The sequence below is a fragment of the Protopterus annectens genome, chromosome 10.part0 (assembly GCF_019279795.1).
Source record: "Protopterus annectens isolate FY-2018-M chromosome 10.part0, PAN1.0, whole genome shotgun sequence".
NCBI classification, from domain to species: domain Eukaryota; kingdom Metazoa; phylum Chordata; order Ceratodontiformes; family Protopteridae; genus Protopterus; species Protopterus annectens.
In genome coordinates, this window is record NC_056744.1 from 846,049,270 (window position 1) to 846,058,679 (window position 9,410).

The following is a 9,410-nucleotide window of genomic DNA, read 5'->3' on the forward strand; positions in this document are numbered from 1 at the left end:
TGCAGTATATGCTGGAATATTTGAAATTATCCTCTATTATAATGCGTAGAAGTTTATCATGAGTTGCAGTTTTAATGACAGTATTATTTGCTGACTTTATGGTAAAAAATTGCTTTTGATTTTGACACCTTTTTGAGGTAAAAAGCACTAACTTAGTTTTCTTGGGGTTGAGTAGGAGGTTTGATTCTTTGAGCCAAGTTTCTACAGAAGAGAAATATGTGTATATCTTAATATGCAAATTAATACTTAATACACATATAGCTAAATAAAAATATATATGAAGACATGCATATATACATGTACATATACATACATTGTACTCTGTTTTGGAGAAGCTATTCACGTGCATGCATATGTATATATATATATATATATATATATATATATATATATATATATATATATATATATGTGTGTGTGTGTGTGTGTGTGTGTGTGTGTGTGTGTGTGTGTGTGTGTGTGTGTGTGTGTGTGTGTATATATATATATATATATATACATATATATATATTTATATATATATATATTTATATATATTTATATATATATATATTTATATATAGATATATATATATATATATATATATATATATATATATATATATATATAGATATATATATATATATATATATATAGATATATATATATATATATATATATATATATACATACATACACATGCATAATTCTGGCATGGCCAGAAGACGTATAGCCTCTATTTTCTTACTGCCATCTCTCCTTTAGTCTATACTTCCCCAATCTTCACTAACCTTTAAGTCTCACAACTGTTGAGGCTTGAGCACTGTTATAAAAAAATTACCAGATTTATAGTAAACTATAAATTATACAATGACAGCTCATTAGTATTAAAAAATGTGCATGCTGATTGGTCAGCCCAACCAGTGTTGCCCGTTGTAAATCAAGCATATACCGATAGAAAAATGTCCGGTTGCTGAAGTACCATTGAGGGGCCAGATTTATTTTCATTAGTATGTGGTACAGTGGCATTAGTTTCAACTATTCAGACTTTTGCTTCGTATTTTTTAGCTGTTCCTCATAAAATTTGAGGTTTTCTGACAAATCACTAAGGAATGAAGTCACTAAGTAATGACATGCATTTCAGTTTCAGACTCTTTTCCTTCAGACAATGCACAATAACACAAATATAAACTTAGCAAGCTGCAAGAATAATAATAAGAGCAACATTTACAATCCATCCCCTTTTGGAGCCTTTGCCCCCCTTTACTTATAGCTTTGTCCACATTTCTTGAGCTAAGAGTTTGAAAGGCACAAATACAAGGAAAATCAGGTATATTCTGCAGAACTAAAGAAAGTAACTGATTTTTACTGATTTTTCACGTGTTTCTGCCCTGTTTCTCTCATACTTCTCTACTGTCCAGATGTTATAATTTAAAAAAAAATGGAGATCTTCCTTCCTTCATTGCTTGTTTTCCACAGTACTGATGTACTGTGCAAGAACGGGAATATAAACCCCATATGCATGCACACTACATCAACAAAAGTGGAATAATCTGCAAACAATGCGGAAGAACACCACAGCACCACTATACAAAACTTTATTTAAGAAAAGCAATCAATTTTTTTCTTAAATAATATCATTGTATAATAGCAATAACTGACTCATGGGTATAGGTATATTGAATATTTACCCATGACTGGCTTCGTTTAATCACTAGGTTTTCGCTCTCATTATCAAACCACACCAACCATGGGCAAATCCTTAATATACCCACACCCACTCATCGGTTATTGCTTAAATAAAACACATCACTGTCTAGCCCTCAGAAAATAAAACTGGCTAGAAATATCATATTATATAGCTCTTTCCTAGCTCACTGTAATAAAGAGACATCTATTAGCCAAACAATTGTCAAAATTATACAATACTACTCCCCTAATAAAATCTTGCAATATACAGAAAAAAGCACTTATCACTATAACCAAAACATCTAATACTGCAGGTAACTCTCTATATTCAAGTAGTGTATCTAAACTAACTAACTACATCCCACTACCACTGAAATCCATTCAGAATGCAAACACATTTAAAACACAACTAAAACTTACCCATTTAAATCAGTGGATCTGCTCCTGTATATCTCCATGATGAATGTCACTGTTATCTTCAACTTGCCATATAGTCAGACCATTTCTCTTCATTCAGAATCCTATGCCTCACAACCAGCCTTCACTAACACCTGAATAGTTTTACTAACATCTGCCAGAAACTATACATAGTTTTGTGACACTGCTCACCCCTAATATAAACCTTATAATAGCCATATATATGATTACCTATGAACCTGCTTTGTAACCCACCTCTTAATTACAATGTTAACATTTTCTGCCCTATCTAGTCCTCTCCCTCACCTCCATTTGTTTTACTTTCTAAGCACTGATTTATTTTATTTTATTTTATTTTATTTTGCATTTGTTAACTGGGAGAGTCTGATTGGATACAGGTCCATTTTCAGCGGAGGTTTGGGGAGAAAAGCTCCAATTACATTAATTTTTAACATTAAAAGCCATTACTTATGACATTCATTACAGGTAGACTAACATTGTGAAACTAAGTGACACATATTGTATACACTCTGAGTAATTATGAGAGCAACAGGTAAGACAGTGTAAACACATTCATAATTATGAGGAGCAATACATGGAATTCATTACAGTAGCAAATGGATGAGCAGTTAGTAATGCTTGCTTAACATGCCGGAAACATTTCCTATCCTGTAGTAATATTAGGACTATGGGTAGGCTGAGAAGGTAGCATATTTTAGTGTGGTACAGAGTGATTAGCTATATACTAGAGTGTTATCCAGGGGTGAGACAGGAGCAAAGCCTGTAGTTCATGAAGTGAGTTTTAAGGAGTTTCTTAAAATGAGTGATGGAGTTGTTGGATGTTAAGTGGACAAGAAGGGAGTTCCAGAGTTTAGAGATCGAGTGGCTGTAGACAGATTTTCCTGCCTCATTGTTAAATTTGGTGACCTGTAGGTGATTTTGGGTGCTAGATCTTAAGGTTCTAGCAGTGGTGTGAGGGTGAATTAGATGTTGTAGAGCTGGGATTTTTCCTGAGTGGTTTAATATTTTGTGCACTAGTGACAGCTGATTGCTTTGAAGTATTAGTGAGTGCTCTAACCAGTTAAGTTTTATGAGACACTCACAGTGATGAGTTCTATAGGATGAGCCTGTAGCAAATCTTGTTATCTTATTGTAGCATGATTCAAGTTTGTTTACGATCAGTTTTGCGAAGGTTAATGAGCACAGGGGAGGCATAGAGTAATGCAGACAGTAAGTGTGTCCTTCCTATTGTTATTTTGGAATGGTTTGAGAGATAGTGTTTGTTTCTGATCACATGATCTATTATCTATTTGACAAACCCACTGATACACCTCTTCAAATACTGGATGTTCAGCAAATACTAATTCATAAGTATCTTTTACACTGTAATAGTTACCTTTGTTTCATATAACTGTAATCTAATTAATAAATGGATGTGCAATCTTTAATGTATATTACTTAATCTCTGTTTATTTATTTTACTGAATGTCTGCTTTAAAATATTTGTAATATGTTAGAAACTTTTTCCCTGAGCATCCAAGGAAAAGTGTTTTTTGGACTAAACCTAGTCAGGCAAGCTCAGTAAACAAAAACAAAATGAAATGAAAATAAAATAAGTAAAGAAAATAAATAAAAGTTCCATCATTGTCTTCCCTTTACTCTCATAATCCCCTTATCTCATTTTCATTGAATATAAACTGCTATTTTCAATTGTGAGAAACTAATACACTATATATAATCTCTCTCTCTCTCTCTCTCTCTATATATATATATATATATACATACATACATACAACCACATATATATATATATATATATATATATATATATATATATATATATATATATGGGTCCTAGTCTTTACATCGAAAGTACGTTAAATCAAAACTTACTACAACAAACTCACTTTCAGGAAAGTGCATTTTAGTGAAAATGCACTTTTGTAAAAAAAAAAAAAAAAAAATTAAAAGAAAGACAACACTCAGTTTGCCTGTAGATTTAGTTGTACATCAACATGTACTGTCGATTGTACAACTAAGCAAATTGTTGCTTAGATTGTGGTACAGAGGGGATAAGGGAATATTCCCTTTTCCCCACTATAGTGCGATCTCAGAATGAGAATATTAAAATGGGTGGGGGTGGGGGGTGAAGGGGAGCTTGCCCCCCCCCCCGTATAAACTTGAGTAGTGTTTTATTTTTGTAGGTTTTTTTGTTGTTTTCTTTTTTTTTTTTTTTTTTTTTGCAAAAGTGCATTTTTGCTAAAATGTACTTTTGTGAAAGTGAGTTCGCTGTAGGACGTTTTGATTTAACGTACTTTCGATGTAGCAACATAGATCCATATATATACATATATATATATATATATATATATATATATATATATTGATATATATATATAAATATATATATATATATATATATATATGTGTGTGTATATATATATGTAAATATATATATATATATATATATATATATATATATATATATATATACATATATATATATATATATATATATATATATATATATACACATATATATATATATATATATATATGGAAGTGATTTAAATAGTTGAGCATTAATAATATCAAACATCTGTAATGCAGTCAGAATTGGTCAAAGAGTCATATAATTGACTCTGCTGGCATTACTGTGTAGGAGGCCATGGAAGAACAAGGTGTGGTCATTTGCTCTTACCCTACTGTTGTATGATCTCAGAGTTGGTATATATAATTAAAAGGGGATGTGGGTGTGTGGAGGTTTGCATTTTTGCTTTGTTTTTATTTTTTGTTTTTCAGAATTTTGACGTGATCTTTTGGGATTGATGTTTTTAAGTTCAATTATTTGGTACTTTGATATTTCTTAAAACATATGTATATAGGTTTACTATGACATTTACAAGTACACATTCGATGAAAACAGGAATGTCAAATCAAAGCTGGTTGATTTCCATTTTTGCCGACCTGCACTATTGCGAGTGTGAAGTTAAGCAAATGCCACTGTGCATTTGCACATATGTCAATGGAATTTTGACTACAGATAGCTGTACAGTGGGCACAGCCGGCCTTAGGCATAGGCGAACTAGGCGACCGCCTAGGGTGCCATAAAGGCCAGCCTCTTAAAGGGCTCAGTTTTTATTTTAATTAACAAATGTTTGCACTCTTCTCGGCGCCCTGCTGAAGTGTAACTGTAAGTCGAAACTATGGGGGAGGGGGGTCAGCGTCCTCTCACTTACTAGGGCAGTTTTAAAAAAAAAAAGTTACTTTGTGTGGTTCAAGAGTCTGCTGTAAGGATGAAAGGTATGTTATGTTTTGGGGATGGGCACGGGTGCTGCTGCGCCGGAACCATACAGCTGCAAGACCTGTAACAAAACAGATGCATGCGCCAAATTTAAATATGAAAGTGCCCCATTCATCATTATACTGCCTGCCAGACTCAAAACAACAACAGGTAAGCTTCCGTTTTACTTTATCTACTGAAATGCTGAAGCTTAAGGCTCCGTTTTACATTCTGCTGCTTAACTTAACAGAATGTAAAATGGAGCCTTAGCCGAATGTAAAACAGAGTAGGTCCGCAACTGTGCTTAGGTGCAGCAGGTTTAGTAATAATTTATGCAAGTGAGCAGAAATAACATGCAATTGAGGACTGACTAAAACTGTGCTACTCTTCTTCTTCTTCTTTCGGCTTTTCCCGGTCAGGGGTCGCCACAGCGGATCACCTTGTCCACACATTGAATGGCAGTGGAGTTTTATGGTGTCGAGTTGCCAGCCCGGCGCCCAACCTTCCACAGAAGGCACACTCACATGCACACCTAGGGCCAATTTAGAGTGTCCAATCCACCTGCCGCATGTCTTTGGGATGTGGGAGGAAACCAGAGTACCCAGAGAAAACCCACGCGACCACAGGGAGGACATGCAGACTCCGCACAGAAGGCACCCCAGCCGGGGATCGAACCGGAGAACCTCTTGCTGTGAGGCGGCAATGCTAACCACTGCACCACCGTGGCCGCCCTGACTAAAACTGTGCTACTATTTTATGTAAATAAGGCAGTTTTCCTGCTTCGGTGTAATTCATAGCCATCTTTGTATAAGCAGTAGTGCCATGTACTTGACTTATAAAAGGCAAAAACTCACTCCTTTTTAATTTTTTTTAATCATCTTTGCAACCTGGGAAGATGCTTGTTACACAGATGCAAAGACTGAGCTATTTCAATTTTGTTGGTTAACAAATTTTGGATAAATGTAGAGTGGACAAGGAAACAGTATGGGCTTTAATGAGTATGTATGGCACACAGGCAAGGGCTGGGAGGATTAATGGTTTTACTATCCTTCTGGATACCAGAGTATGTATTAACTTAACTATACATGCCACTGGGACCTTCCAGAGGCAAATGTGAGAACATGTTGGGTACTTCATGGGCTTCTGCCTCAAGGAGAGTTAAGCAGTTCTTGGACATACTATTCGTTTAAGTGGATTAGCATATTTTTCTACCAGTTTTCTCTCAGGTCAGAGCCAGAACAATAAGCACCTTTCCTGAGGTGATGGGTGCAAAAGATTGCACCCATGTTGCCATTGGATCTTAATCTGGACCTTGGGGGAGCAGTATCAGAAGAGGAAGGGCTACTATTTCATCAACTGCCAGAAAATGTGTGATGTATGAGGGTGCATCACTAACGTGTCAGCTCAACATCCTAGTAGTGTCCATGTTTCCACATTTGGCACACAGGTTCACTGTACTGCCTCTACCTGCATGGTAGGAAACTCCACTGCCACCTTTTTTTGCAAACACTTCCTACTCTTCTGTACAGGTTTATTTTGGAAAATGCATTATTAATTAGTAACCACCAGTGGTGGTGGTGTTGCGGTAGCATTGTCGCCTCACAGTAAGATGCTGTCTGGTTCGATTCTCAGCTAGAGCATCTTCTGCATGGAGACATGCGTGGATGGGCGTACCTTCATTGAAGGTTGTGCGTCAGGGCTGGTAACTCGGCATGTAAAAATCAACTACCAATCATTAGCGGACTGGAGTTCCGCTGTGGTGACCCCTAACTGGGAAAAGCCGAAAAGACACAACAACATTATTAATTAGTAACCCTCCCTTTCCTTTTATGTATCTCACCCTTATTTGTTTTGCAGATAGTACTGGTTGCCCATAGGAACCCTGGCTAATGGCCAGAACAATACACCTAGGAGAGCTGTTGAGGAGTGCTTCAACACAGGTCTGTCACAGACATGATTTTTCACTGACCAAGGATTTGGCCTGCTGAAAGCCTGTATTTGCCTGGCCTAGTTCGAGGTGTCCTTCAGTATGACCCTGATAATGCATGCAGGATGTTTACCATGTGTTGCATTCTGCACAGCATGATAAAGTATCGGTCTGGTGCACAGTTGCCCCATGATGGCAATGCAGCTCCCACTACTGTTCCTAACCCTTGTAATGACTGCAGCAGTAGCATGGGACTCCTTGTAGCAGGTATGTGCATTTTACATGGCTGTCATGCCAAAGAAGTAGCATCTAGTCCACAACTATGGGCCATGGCATTCACTTAGTGAAAGTGAAGCAACACAGATCACATAGATAATACTATATGCATGCAGTGTTACTTATGGGCTATGCTTTGTGTTGCATGTTTAGCTTATACTATACATCAGACAGCTTTTTTTCCTAATACTTAAATGTTACCTTTCTGGAAAATTATTTAAATGCTTTATTACATAGTATATTATGGGAAGTGGTTGCAATTGTCATGCTTACTCGTCAAGTGTTAGATGTATAGTTAATGCAAAAGGCGTAAAGAATGTTGAAAATGTTAAATCGAGTGCACCTTTTTACATGTCACTCACATGAACTGAATCAGAAGAAGTTTCTAATTTTACCCGTTCTGGACCAGCACTGCTGTTTATGTGAGAGGTGATATGGCTGGGTGGCAAGTAGTAATTCCAAAGATTTATAGGCTTATAGGTTCATAGATTAGTACTAAGCTAACTGCCCCTGTGGGCCATTTTAAGCCTAGCCAATTACCCATGTGAGAATCAAACCCTGTACCTTGTGTGTGCAAGGCAAATACCTTAACCGTTATAACGACCTCTGGTGCATTGCAGCATACAAAAGTGCAGTTTTTCGCATCACAAAGTAAAGCATAGTGTGATGAGGACCTTTTTCTGTCTTGCTGCCACTTTTATTGTATTTTTCAGCTATACCAGTGAAGACATTGCTCTGTAAAGGGATCACTGTATGCGTACCTGCTGTCTGCCATACTTAAAATTAATTTAACCTTTCATATAACTTTTCCTCAGTGATTACTGTTAACTATGCTGTGAGTGTGCTAAGTCAAGTAATGCTGTTTTATATCAGACTGTTTTATGGTTTCTCAATGCATACTCACTGCTATCAGAAAGTTACAAATAATAGTCATCATTTACACAGTGTTGGGACCCGCGGTAGTGGTGCTGCGGTAGCTTTGTCGCCTCACAGCAAGACGTTGTCGTGTTTGATTCTCAGCTAGAGTGTCTTCTGTGTGGAGGCATGCGTGAATGGGCGTGCCTTAGTTGAAGGTTGTGCATCAGGGCTGGTAACTCTGCACGTAAAAATCCACTACCAAACATTAGCGGACTGGAGTTCCGCTGTGGCGACCCCTAACCGGGATAAGCCGAAAGACACAACAACAACATTTACACAGTGTTGAGGGTTAGTTGACAAAATGCTAGTTTTACTGGCAGGATTCATAGAAAGATGCAATAACACATGCATTGTGTTATTGTTAAACTTCCCCCTGCCCTGATCTTACTATTGTATGATGAGTTAACTGTACACAAAGACTTAAACATGTAGAAACATTTTTTTTATTTTTATTTTTTCAATGTATTATCACTGCACTCCAGATGTAGTGAAAAGTTGTGCATGGACATCCCTGTCATAAAATTGACTGCTGGGTGAGTACTACATTGTATTGATTGAGATGAGGTCTGTAATGTGACTTAAATATCTAAGGTGCCACATATAATGTCTGCAAAGGAGAGCGCGGGTGATGGTCCCAGCACCATGAGCAAGTGCTGGCATGAGAGATGAGGCTTAGCCGACTAGATGTAGGGGCTCCTGTAGACTTTGATCTGGCAGTCCTGTGTGACTTAGACCTTGACTAAGAGATTCTAGCATGTGTTCACAATTCTTTTATTTTGTTTTTGTTAGCTTAGTTAGTCACGGAGAGCAGGCAAGCAAGTCAGCAAGGATTATGGCAAGCTGACAAGGAGCCCATTGGCTGAGATGTGCCAGGCTAAAGGACTGGTGCATGCCAACCTGACTAAAGCGGAAATGATTAC